The sequence below is a fragment of the Balaenoptera physalus genome, assembly GCF_965194825.1.
Source record: "Balaenoptera physalus genome assembly, chromosome: 4".
Lineage (NCBI taxonomy): Eukaryota > Metazoa > Chordata > Mammalia > Artiodactyla > Balaenopteridae > Balaenoptera > Balaenoptera physalus.
In genome coordinates, this window is record NC_138891.1 from 33,343,959 (window position 1) to 33,358,012 (window position 14,054).

The 14,054-nt window shown below is 41.6% G+C and overlaps 1 protein-coding gene across 2 annotated transcripts in view; it reads right to left on the reverse strand.

Moving 5' to 3' along the window:
- The window catches only part of IGSF10 (immunoglobulin superfamily member 10), a 303,209-nt gene that overhangs the window by 41,625 nt on the left and 247,530 nt on the right, over positions 1–14,054 (reverse strand). Inside the window, exon 2 of one of the 2 annotated variants that reach the window (XM_082459510.1) lies at positions 128–4,983. The gene's annotated coding sequence lies outside the window, so the exon portion shown is untranslated. Of the gene's footprint in view, positions 1–127; positions 7,922–14,054 lie in introns of those variants that run through there. The other variant, XM_082459511.1, reaches the window with a different exon arrangement.

Consider the following 14,054-nt stretch of genomic DNA (forward strand, 5'->3'; position numbering starts at 1 on the left):
GCTGGCCCTGCCCTGGCTCGGGCCCCAGGACTAGCTGCATTCCCACGCCAAGCCCCCTCTCCGCTGCCCCTGGCCCGGGCATGGGTCCTGTCCCCCTCCCCGGGGAAGGACGGCCAGAGCCGCTCACCTCTCTGCCCAGGTGACCAATGGGCTCCCGCCGCCGGCGTGTCCTGGGTTCAGCTGCCCGGGGCGCAGGGACCGCCCAGAGCTGAGGGAGGGAAGGCGAGGCGGGGCGACGCTGATTTATGTGTCTGGGGACTGCGCCGAGGCTCCATCGCACGCGGATTATAAACGACCACCAGACTCCTCTTTATTTTTCAGAACGCGCGGATGTCTGCTCGCCTTCTGTCTTCTTTCCTCCTCTTTCTCTAATTCCCTGGATTTCTCAGGCGCGTTCTGGCTGGTGGGCATGTCAGTTTCAGCCGCGGCGGGACCTTTACGCCCACGTTTACCTCCTCCACCTGTTGACAGGTGGTGGGTAAATCTTTCGGTTTAAGGACTTGCTTGAATCACCACGAGCTGTTCTCAATTCTGAGGTTCATCAAAGTTCTGTCTGAAGGCTGAGAGGTAGCCATGATAACCTATGATACCTGCAGTTTGAATTTTCTGTTTGACCCAACTGGAGAAATCTCTCCTGTGAGCGGGATTACCAGGGCGCTGGGTTTAAATACTTTTTTTTTTTTTGTCTTTTTTTTTTTTCTGTTTGAGTTGCGTCCCCCTCTCTCATCTCCACCCCCGCCATCCATGAAGATAGCCTCCAGAATCGTCCCTAGCAACTCAGACCTCATTTAATAGTGCCTGTATTGGAGACAGGGCTCCCAATATCTTGACTCATAAACGCTTAGTATAACTAAAATGACCCTTTTCACTTTAGTTACACTGCATTTAAACTTTTGATGAAAATTTGAAATGAACGTTTTTGAGCAGTGATTCTCAGGGTGTGGTTCTGGGATCAGCAACGTCAGCGTTATCCTGGACCTTGTTAAAAAAAACACAAATTCTCAGGCTCCATCCCAGACCCACAGAATCAGCAACTGCAGGGATGAGGCCTGGCGTCTGTGTGTAAACAAGCCTTCCAGATGATTCCCAGGCAGCAAAATTTGAGGACTGCTGGTTTAAGGAAATAACTTCTTATAATGACAATGGGGTTTACCCTGTGGCAATACTATTATAAGCATTTTACAAATATTGACTCATTTAAACCTCAGCCAAAACACCAGAAAACCTAAAAGGAAAATGTTTGTGTCATTTTCATTTTACAGGTTAGGCACAGAAAGGTGAGTGACTCCCCACAGGTCATTGCCAGCTTGTAAGCAGAGAAGCCGAAGTTGATTCAAACCCAGGCAGCCTGGCTCTCCAGCCTGAATGTTTAGCCACAAAGCTGCAGCTGCCTCACTTAGCCAAACATCGGGAATGTCCCATATCCAGTAGCTAAACATTCCAGTGATTTATAGTTAGTAATAAGTGAGTCAGTGACCGTGGTCGAATTCTAGAATCAGGGACTCAGGAGTAACTCTAGATGTATGTGTGATGTGAACATGGTCTTTAGTTCTGCACAGCCGACATGGTTCTTTAAGTTAAAAATTCACAGGTGATCTCTAGACTTAGAAGCTTGCTTGGGAAATACGGCATATTTGTGGATTCTTCGCATCCACAGTTTTTGTTCCAAAGCTCCTTGGTGACCAAACTCATGGCTGCATACTCTTTTGTCAATTTCTAACCAAGGTCTGGACTCCCAGACCCTTGCTAGGATGAATCACAGAAAGATGACCGTAGCATGTTATGCTCCTTTTTTTTTTCCCAGGATGGTTACGTGGGGTCATTTTTTTTGCTGTCAGTTTCAAAAAGAACTCCTGTTAGGAATGTTTGCTTGTTTTAAGGGTTTTAATGAGAGAGATTTCTAGAACTGCTTTGTGTCAGCGTTCTCCCTGTATTTTCTACTTTTTATTTAATCTGCCAGAATTATTAGAAACTTGAAAGGCATGTTGGGACTAATTCTAGTTCAACTTGCCCGATTTAATAATAAAAATAGTAATAATAATCATTGCTATTGTAGTCAGAGCATATATGTGCCAGAAGCTTTATATGTGTTGCTTAATTCTCAGACATATTCTTATGAGGTAGGCATTAAAATTATACCCATTTTCAGGTGATACTCTGAAATAATTAAGAGCCAGAATACAATACTGAATTAATTTTAAACCTCTAAGGCCCCTGTTCTTAAGCCCTACCTTTCCCAGCCTCCTCCACTTCTGTTTACATTTACGCTGTTGTAAAATTTGGAGGCTCCACAGCATAGCAAGGATTAAAGTTTGACCAGTCTCCTTTCTAACCATACTTAATAATGCAATTTGTTTCTATAGATTCTTACGGTGTACAAATCACTTTCATGTTTGAATATGGCTTCATTTAATGTTTCCAAGAAATAAGTAAAACTCAATGATAATAACTCTATTTTATAGACGAAGAAGCCGAGGTTGACTATGTATATGAATTGCCAAACTCACACCTGGAGTTAACCTGAACTCCTAACCCTGTGCTTCCTGGATTATAAACTGTGTTTCACCTACGCCTTCAGGATGGTTTGCCATTTTAATTACCTCTCACTATAGTTTATCTAATATTTTTCTTTAAATCACTCCTCCCTTCTTTTTTCTAAGTCTTTCCCTAAACAATAATATCAGTAAATTCACAGGTTTGATATTTTTTTCTAGTAAACATGACAATAAATATACATCTTTTTTACCCTTTACATCACCCCTGGGAATTTACATCTCCCCCATCTCTGTCATTGACATGGCTCGTTACCCTTTTTGGTATTTACATACTTCTTACTCCTCATCCTTAACATATCAACTGTGCCACTTTTCATTTCACCCCTAAGTCAGAGCAACTAACACCGACAAATCCAGTCTAAGATTTTACATCCTATATCACCTGACAATCATAACAACTCAGGTTTTGTTGTTGTTGTTGTTGTTTTTTGGCCACTCCCTGTGGCTCTCGGGATCTCAGTTCCCCGACCAGGGATTGAACCCCAGGCCATGGCAGTGAAAGTCTGGAATCCTAACCATTAGGCCACCAGCGAACTCCTGAGCTCATGTATTTTGAAACTCACTCATATGCATATCAACGATAACCAAATGCTAAAATTGTTACATATCTATTAATCAGGACCGATCATTACTAGCTCCCAGCCCCACAATTTTCTTATTAATTGATCAACTAACCAAACAATCAAGTCACCTGCTTAGTGAATACAACAGCAGTGAAGTAGACCTAAAATCCTGGCCACCTTTTTTTTGTTTTTGAAGTTACAGCCTACTGGTGCAAGTGATAAGTGCCATGAAGAGAAATAGTGCAGAAAAAGGATATCAAAAATCAGTCAGTATCAGCCCTGATCCAATACAATTGCATCTCAGCCAACGGAAGTCAAGCTGCAGACCCTAAGGCACTTATTTTTCAATGAACAATTAATATTCCACACTCTTAACCCTTTAGTCATTCAGAATGCTATGTATAGGTACAATTTTGAAAGATTTAGAGACATTTTGAAGCCGATGCATAGTTCTCTTATGAGTTCATAGGCTCCAGATTATGGGAAATAGACAAACTACTTAGGAGGCAATTGTAATAGTACAGCCTCAAAATGACAAACTAAGGTAGTGGTTTTGAGAGTAAAGAAAGATGTTAGGTAGAAGGGGCATGTAGGAACCAGAATTGTTAAGAATGTATTTGGGGAATAAGGGGGGAATAAAGGAGAAATAAAAGAGAAATGATGGATGAGTCTTAACATTTTTCATCAATGACTTCCAAGGATCCTGGGAAAAATAGGGCTGAAGCAGATAAAAGTGAGAACCCCACATAGATGCAGACCTGAGAAAAGATCAAGGCAGAAGAAGCGCTATAATAACCAAGTATCCACAGCTGTCAAGACTTTAAGAGATGTCTAGAGGGTACCCTTGCTGACTGTAACATTGTACACTGGTCCCTGTAAACGCTACATGTTGCTTTTCTAACAGGTACTGTATCAAAGGCCATCATTGGTGGATATTTACAGAACTCGTCATGATTTCTTAAGCATGGGCAGGAGATACATCTAAGGATTCTCAGATCTATGAGATGGAATCTCAGAGGTTGTCCAAAGGTGAATGTCCTATGTGTGAAAAGGGGATGGTACAATGTGGTAGTAGTACAATGTTGGTAGAATTTCATGAGCATTTTCTAAGAGCAAACAGAGTGTGAGCTAGTACATAGGGAAAACTCAAGGGCACTATAGTCAACCACACTAACAACCCTAGAAGTTGATTTTCGAGGAGGAACCACTTCGAGGTGGTTTCTGAGGTCAGCCACTGGGAAGAGTGAGGAATCCAAAACTATAATTATGGGTAGATCATACACAATGTCTAGTTAAGCCGTCGGCCACTGTATGAAGCTTTCCATATCACTGAGGTATTCTGAGGTATTGAGTTTTGGAGTAGGGATACTTTTGTTGTCTTGACACACATGGTAGGAATTTTGGAAGGGGTGAGTTCTAGAGAATCACATCCTTGTCAGATGATGCCTTGAAAAATTATTTTTTTTAAGCCAACAACTACACTACTTACATTCTTGGTTTTTTTCTTTAAATAGAACTTTATTGGAGTATAATTGCTTCACAATACTGTGTTAGTTTCTGTTGTACACCAAAGTGAATCAACCATATGCATACATATGTCCCCATATCCCCTCCCTCTTGAGTCTCCCTCGCACCCTCCCTATCCCACCCCTCTAGGTCATCACAAAGCACCGAGCTGATCTCCCTGTGCTATGCTGCTGCTTTCCACTAGTCATTTTACATTCAGTAGTGTATATATGTCGATGCTACTCTCACTTCACCCCAGCTTCCCCCTCCCACCCTGTGACCTCAAGTCCATTCTCTATGTCTACATCTTTATTGCTGCCCTGCAACTAGGTTCATCAGTACCATTTTTTTTTTTTAGACTCCATATATATGTGTTAGCATACGGTATTTGTTTTTCTCTTTCTGACTTACTTCACTCTGTATGACAGACTCTAGGTCCATCCACCTTACTACAAATAACTCAGTTTCGTTTCTTTTCATGGCTGAGTAATATTCCATTGTATATGTGTGCCACATCTTCTCTATCCATTCATCTGTCAATGGACATTTAGGTTGGTTCCATGTCCTGGCTATTTTGTAAATTACACTACTTACATTCTTATCTCTCCCTTCTACAGTTCTCTTAGCTCAGTTTGAGTCTTTGACTTAATTCTATGTTTTATTAGAAACTTGCCCTTTCTTCACAGATAACAAATGCAATATTTCCCAGATCCAGTCTCTCTGATGATAGGGAAAAGTAATAAAGCCATATGCATGTATATACACACACACACACACACACACACACACACACACACACACACACATATACACGGCTGCATTTTCAAGTACTTTACAGCATTAAACATAGATAGGATAAGTGGAGTTTCTTAGCGGTGCAGTGTCTTAGAATTTTAGGATTTGTTTTACATACATCATAATCACTAAAAAATAGAAGTTTTCCTTTTTATTCTTCATTGTTAGTTTAAGTCACTGAACATAGTTGTAAAATATATTAGACATTCTCTTGGAATAAGCTACAGACATGTTAGGACATTATGAAAGAACAAAGATTTATGTGGAAAGATTCAATAAAGATTCCAAAGACCACAATCATCACAGAGAAATTACTCTGTTTTTTCACTTCTCCCAATAGAGGTTTTAATTAACACACTCTGAGAACAGCCATGGAACAATGCAGAGGAAAGTCTATGGTTTTAGAGCAGGGTCAGAAAACTTTTTCTGCAAAGGGCAAGTAGTGAATATGTTAGGTTTTATGGGTTATAGGATTTCTATCACAAGTACTCAATCCTGTCATTGTAGTGAAAGCAACCATAGACAATATATAAATGAATGAGCATGGCTGTGTTCCAATAAAATTTTATTTATAACCACTGAAATTTAAATTTTATATAATATATAATAATATATCAAAATATTATTATTATTTTGATTTTGTTTCGATCATTTACAAATATAAAAAAAAATTCCTAACTTACACACCACACAGAAAAAGGCAGTGGACTGGATCTGACCATAGTTTGCCTACTTCTGCTTTAAAGCTAAGCATTCCCACTGGGTCCTTTGTGGTGGAGACGTGATCTGAACACCGGCATTCAGTGTCACATGTGATCTAACATATCAAATACAAAAGGGAAGAGTTTGAGGGTTTTCTTTCACTTCAAAGTCTAGGATTGAATGGCCAAACATGCTTTAAGAGATTTATCTTCAGCAGTCAAAAGTCACTTTCTGGAAGGATCATAACAGTTTTGTAATTTGGAGTTTCTTCATGCAATATTCTGTGATAATCTTGCCAGAATACAGCAGTGACGTATGCCAGCATTGTCAAGATTCTGACATAGTGCTTAAATGAGGCCTAACTAAACAAATAATTTAAAACTCTGCAGTTCACGAGTAAATGCCCCTTTTCTTCTTGGAATTCTATATTTAGGAAAGGGAGAATTTACTTCTGACCATTATAAGAAGACAATCAAATTCCAATGCTCCATAAGAATAAACCATTTTGCATTTGAAAAGAAGGACAAATCCTAAAAAATACAAGGACAGCCAAGGCCCATCCTTAGGGACTTAAAAAGAGTGTGATATGGGAGGAAAAGTTTAAGTGATAGAATGAAGTCATGGAGTCAGCTTTGGATGAGATAAAATAAAGCCCTTTCATATTAAATTAAATTGATATACACTCAGGAAACATTAGCCTAAACCAAAAATATCAAGGGAAAGACTAATCAAATACTCAAAAAGAGGTATTTAATTTGCTATAATCTCCTAACACCTGAGCTCTCAGGCAAATACTCTTTACAGTTTAATAGGTCTTATTTTTGTGCTAAATCTGATTTAAGTTAGTAAAGTCATGTCTGCAAATATAGAGCAGCAAGACTTCTCCACATCACGTAGTCCAGATCAAAGAAGTCCTAGTGGCAGCGGTTCTAAGAGTTGAAAGAGCTGAAGTTGAAAGAGTTCACATAGATGAACTTTTCTTTTCCTATATAAAAATTAAAGATAATGCTGGAAGCAAAGTAGGATGTTGGTCATTCATCAGCTGGGATAGATTCACCGCAAGTCTTGATGAGGAAAATAGCTAGACACTGCGTGACTCCTGCATATATTTAAACCAGTTGTTCTTTCTGGTTAATGTGAAAACAAAGTTTAAATGTCTTAATTAATTTTATTTTCTACTCTTTTATAGTTTTAGCCCTGTCCCTCAAAGGAATATAACTGAGTAGTCTACTTACTACTCACTATTTAAAGCTAAATTCTCCACTTAATAGATATAATATAGTATAAGAAACTCCTGGCTAATTTTATGGACATGTACACAGAACAGTTCACCAGTTAGCACAGTGTTTAAACAAGTCCTCTGCTAAAGTAAAAGCACAGAACAGACCTTTCCTTGTTAGGACCAAGAGTTTTTACTGGGATCGGAGAACTCTAAATATATAACTTGTAAATATGTCACTTTCTAACAATGTCAGGGGGACTTCCCTGGTGGCACAGTGGTTAAGACTCTGCCTGCCAATGCAGGGGACACTGGTTCGATCCCTGGTCCGGGAAGATCCCACATGCCGCAGAGCAACTAGGCCCGTGCACCACAACTACTGAGCCTGCACTCTAGAGCCCGTGAGCCACAACTACTGAGTCCGTGTGCCACAACTACTGAAGCCTGTGCACCTAGAGCCCGTGCTCCACAACAAGAGAAGCCACCACAATGAGAAGCCTGTGCACTGCAACAAAGAGTAGCCCCCGCTTGCCACAACTAGAGAAAAACCCACGCACAGCAACAAAGACCCAATGCAGCCAAAAATAAAATAAAGAAAATAAATAAGTTAAAAAAAAAAATTTTTTTTAATTTAACAATGTCAGGTAATACAGAAAACACATCTATGGAGTGACTTCAGAGTTTGGAAAGAGGTCCATTTACCTATAAATTTTTATATGGGGGCTTCCCTGGTGGCACAGTGGTTGAGAGTCTGCCTGCCAATGCAGGGGACACGGGTTCGAGCCCTGGTCTGGGAAGATCCCACATGCCGCGGAGCAACTGGGCCCGTGAGCCACAACTACTGAGCCTGCGTGTCTGGAGCCTGTGCTCCTCAACAAGAGAGGCTGCGATAGTGAGAGGCCCACACACCGTGATGAAGAGTGGTCCCCGCTCGCCTCAACTAGAGAAAGCCCTCACACAGAAACGAAGACCCAACACAGCCAATAAATAAATAAACAAATAAATAAATTAAAAAAGAATTATTATATGGAATGTAATTTGAATCCTCCTCTTCAATGCCATCATTACCTGCATCAGCGATGCACCATGCACCATGCACTCTACAGAAAGAGTTACATCATGAAGAAGCACAGTCTTTGCTTTGAGGAGTTAATAATGTAATGAAGAGAACAAGATAAATGGTCAATCATCACCTTTATCACAGTTACCTATAGAGGAGTACACACATAAATGGCCATGTGTGAAGCTGGCCATACGTTTATTGTTGCTTTGGTTTTTAAAAATAATACCTGTTCAGGGAAATAGCCAAGATGGTAGAGTAGGAAGACCCTGAGCTCACCTCCTTCCAAGGCACAGCAAAATTACAACTATTTACAGAGCAATTACTGATGAGAAAGACCTAAACACTAGCAGAAAAGATCTTCTACAATTAAAGATGTAAAGAAGAAACAATAACAAGATGGGTAGGAAGACTGCAGAGATGCAGTATAGTCAAAACTCATACCTCCAGGTGGGTGGACCCACAAATGGGAGGATAATTATAATTGCAGAGGTTCTCCTCAAGGAATGAGGGGGCCAAGCCCCTCACTGGTCTCCCCACTTTGGGGTTTCCTGCACCGGGAACATGAGCACCAGAACATTTGGCTTTGAAGGCCAGCAGGGCTTATTTTGGGGAGAGCCAGAGGGCTGTAGGAAACAGAAACTCCACTCTTAAAGGGCACACACAAAATCTCACTCACTCTGAAACCCAGGGAAGAAGCAACAGTTTGAAAGAAGCCTGGGTTAGACCCATTTGCTGATCTTGGAGAGTCTCCCAGAGAGGCAGGAGGCAACTGGAGCTCACTTTGGTGGATATAGATGCTGACAGCAGCCACTGTGAGGAGCTCATTCTACCATGAAGGCAATGGTGCTTGCAAGTGCCATTTTGAAGTTTTCCCTCGAGCTTATTAGCACAGGGACCTGACCCCACCCGGTGTCAGAACAAGTACTTGGATGCCTAAGGTCAGCAGCTAGCTGGGCAGGGACACAGCCCCACCCACCAGCAGGCCAGCTGCACTATGACTCCCTGAGCCCCTAGATGCCACCAGGATGTGACCCATCTACAGAGGGCCCAGGACCCAGCCTTGCCCAACAACGCACCAGCACTGCCCCCAGGACCACCTGGGCCCAGCCCCCATCCAACAGTGGGCAAACCTCAGCTCTGGGACACCTTGGGCCTCAGCCTTTGCCTGAGGATCTGACCCCACCCACCAGCAGGCTGACACCGGCTTCGGGATACCCTAGGCCTTGCAGCCAGCCATGTCAGGAACCAGCCTGCTCACCAGCAGGCCAAACCAGCTACAGGACCCCCAGGGCCCTGTAGCCAGAGACCACAAGATACAGCTCCATTCACTAGTGACCTGGCACTAGCCCAGGGACCCCCTGGAACTTGACCCCGCTCACTAGTTGGCCAAAGCCAACTCTGGAGCACCAGGGGCCTGCATCCAAATACCACAGAATTCAGCTCCATGCAACAGTGGGCCAGCACTAGCCTCAGGATCCCCAGGGTCCTGCAGCCGGAAACCCTGGGACATAGCTCCATCCACTCCTGGGCTGACACTAGTACTGGGACAAGCCTCATCCACCAGAGGGCAGGCACAATCTCCGAGACCCCTAGGGCCCAGCAGCTAGACACTGGGACCTGGCTCCACCCAACACTGAGCCACCCAGAGGGTCCCCAGGCCCACCCACCAGTGGGTAAACACCAGCTCCAGACCCCTGGGCCCAAAAACCAAAGACCCCAGGACCAAACTCCACCCACCGGAGGACCAGTACTATACCCAGGACCTAACCCCACCCACCATCAGGCTGACACCGGCTTTGAGACACCTTAGGATCATCAGCCAGCCACCGCAGGATCCAGCCCCACTCACCAGCCAGTCTACACCAGCTTTGGGACACCCCCTGACCCTGCAGCCAGCCATGTCAGGAACCTACCCTGCCCATCAGCAGGCGGACAGTAGATGCAGGACCCTTGGATCCACAAACACAAACCCTAGGACCTGGCTCTGCCAACCAGTGAGCCAGCACCAACCCTGGGCCCTCAGGGGTTCTGAACCAGCTGCTCTGTGACAGAGCTCCAGCCACCAGTGGCCAGTAGCTTCCACACAAGGCAGGGTCTGGCAACCAACCAGACGGGGGGCAGCCATGCCAACTGGACTTCCCACAGTAGTCAGCCACCTGTAACAGAAAGACCCATGCAGCCCACCAAGGGGACACCCCTAGAACATATAGTTCTGGTGACTAGAGGGGAGTACGCTGCTGTGACATATAAGATGTCTCCTACAAAAGGAGAGTTCTCCAAAACTAGAAAATGTAACCAACCTGCCAACTACATAGAAATAAAAACAGTGAATTAGGCAAAATGAATCAATAGAAGAATATGTTTCTAACGAAGAATATGTATCTAACTTTATCTCTCTGTAACGATAGATACGTTTCTATCTATCTTCTAAGATAAAACCTTAGAAGAACTAAGTGAAGTAGAGATAAGAAATCTACCCAACAAAGAGTTCAAGGTAATAATCATAAAGATGCTCAAAGACCTCAGGAGAAGAATGAGTGAACACAGTGAGAACTGTACAGAGTTAGAAAACATAAAGAATAAGCAGAGCTGAAGAATATAAAAACTGAAATTAAAAACACACTAGAAGGAATCAACAGTAGTTTAGATGGTAAAGAGGAATGGGTAAGCAAACTAAAGAACAGAATTTCAGTGGAAATCACTGAAACTGAACAGAAAAAAGAAAAAAAGAATACAGTAAGTCCCCTACATATGAACCTTCAAGTTGCAAACTTTCAAAGAGGCAAACGTGCATTTGCATGTTCAATCATGTAAGTTATTTCATGTGTCTGGCATACATTATCACCTGCGTGCATCCTCTACAAGTGACTGTGCTTTTGTGTACTATACTGTACAGTACTGTATAGAGTACAGTAGTATAGTATCTTTATTTCAAGGCCAGGATGTCCGGAAGCAAGCGTAAAAGAAGCAGTGATGTAGCTGGTACTACTGTACTTTTCAAGGTACTGTACTGTAAGATTAAAAATGTTTCCTTTGGGAACAGTCAGCTCTACCCACCACCAGAGCCTCCCATCAAGCCTCTTAGATAGACTCAACCACCAGAGGACAGACAGCAGAAGCAAGAAAAACTACAATCCTGCAGCCTGTGGACCAAAACCCACAGTTACAGAAAGATAGACAAGATGAAAAGGCAGAGGGCTATATACCATATGAAGGAACAAGAAAAAACCCCAGAAAAACAACTAAATAAAGTGGAGATAGGCAACCTTCCAGAAAAAGAATTCAGAATAATGATAGTGAAGATGATCCAGGACCTCGGAATAAGAATGGAGGCAAAGATTGAGAAGATGCAAGAAATGATTAACAAAGATCTAGAAGAATTAAAGAACAAACAAACAGAGATGACCAATACAATAACTGAAATGAAAACTACACTAGAAGGAATCAATAGCAGAATAACTGAGGTAGAAGAACGGATAAGTGACCTGGAAGACAGAATGGTGGAATTCACTGCTGCGGAACAGACTAAAGAAAAAAGAATGAAAAGAAATGAAGACAGCCTAAGAGACCTCTGGGACAACATTAAATGCAACAAAATTCGCATTATAGGGGTCCCAGAAGGAGAAGAGAGAGAGAAAGGGCCAGAGAAAATATTTGAAGAGATTATAGTCGAAAACTTCCCTAACATGGGAAAGGAAATAGCCACCCAAGTCCAGGAAGTGCAGAGAGTCCCATACAGGATAAACCCAAGGAGAAACACGCTGAGACACATACTAATCAAAATGGCAAAAATTAAAGACAAAGAAAAATTATTGAAAGCAGCAAGGGAAAAACGACAAATAACATACAAGGGAACTCCCATAAGGTTAACAGCTGATTTCTCAGCAGAAACTCTACAAGCCAGAAGGGAGTGGCATGATATACTTAAAGTGATGAAAGGGAAGAACCTACAACCAAGATTACTCTACCCGGCAAGGATCTCATTTAGATTTGCTGGAGAAATCAAAAGCTTTACAGACAAGCAAAAGCTAAGAGAATTCAGCACCACCAAACCAGCTCTACAACAAATGCTAAAGGAACTTCTCTAAGTGGGAAACACAAGAGAAGAAAAGGACCTACAAAAACAAACCCAAAACAATTAAGAAAATGGTCATAGGAACATACATATGAATAATTACCTTAAACGTGAATGGATTAAATGCTCCAACCAAAAGACACAGGCTTCCTGAATGGATACAAAAACAAGACCCATATATATGCTGTCTACAGGAGACCCACTTCAGACCTAGGGACACATACAGACTGAAAGTGAGGGGATGGAAAAAGATATTCCATGCAAATGGAAAGCAAAAGAAAGCTGGAGTAGCTATACTCATATCAGATAAAATAGACTTTAAAGTAAAGAATGTTACAAGAGACAAAGAAGGACACTACATAATGATCAAGGGATCAATTCAAGAAGAAGATATAACAATTATAAATATATATGCACCCAACATAAGAGCACCTCAATACATAAGGCAACTGCTAACAGCTATAAAAGAGGAAATCGACAGTAACACAATAATAGTGGGGGACTTTAACACCTCACTTACACCAATGGACAGATCATCCAAAATGAAAATAAATAAGGAAACAGAAGCTTTAAATGACACAATAGACCAGATAGATTTAATTGATATTTATAGGACATTCCATCCAAAAACAGCAGATTACACATTCTTCTCAAGTGCGCACGGAACATTCTCCAGGATAGATCACATCTTGGGTCACAAATCAAGCCTCAGTAAATTTAAGAAAACTGAAATCATATCAAGCATCTTTTCTGACCACAATGCTATGAGATTAGAAATGAACTACAGGGAAAAAAACGTAAAAAAGACAAACACATGGAGGCTAAACAATACGTTACTAAATAACCAAGAGATCACTGAAGAAATCAAAGAGGAAATCAAAAAATACCTAGAGACAAATGACAATGAAAACACGACGACCCAAAACCTATGGGATGCAGCAAAAGCAGTTCTAAGACGGAAGTTTATAGCTATACAAGCCTACCTAAAGAAACAAGAAAAATCTCAAGTAAACAATCTAACTTTACACCTAAAGAAACTAGAGAAAGAAGAACAAACAAAACCCAAAGTTAGCAGAAGGAAAGAAATCATTAAGATCAGAGCAGAAATAAATGAAATAGAAACAAAGAAAACAATAGCAAAGATCAATAAAACTAAAAGTTGGTTCTTTGAGAAGATAAACAAAATTGATAAGCCATTAGCCAGACTCATCAAGAAAAAGAGGGAGAGGACTCAAATCAATAAAATTAGAAATGAAAAAGGAGAAGTTACAACAGACACTGCAGAAATACAAAGCATCCTAAGAGACTACTACAAGCAACTTTATGCCAATAAAATGGACAACCTGGAAGAAATGGACAAATTCTTAGAAAGGTATAACCTTCCAAGACTGAACCAGGAAGAAACAGAAAATATGAACAGACCAATCACAAGCAATGAAATTGAAACTGTGATTAAAAATCTTCCAACAAACAAAAGTCCAGGACCAGATGGCTTCACAGGTGAATTCTATCAAACATTTAGAGAAGAGCTAACACCTATCCTTCTCAAACTCTTCCAAAAAATTGCAGAGGAAGG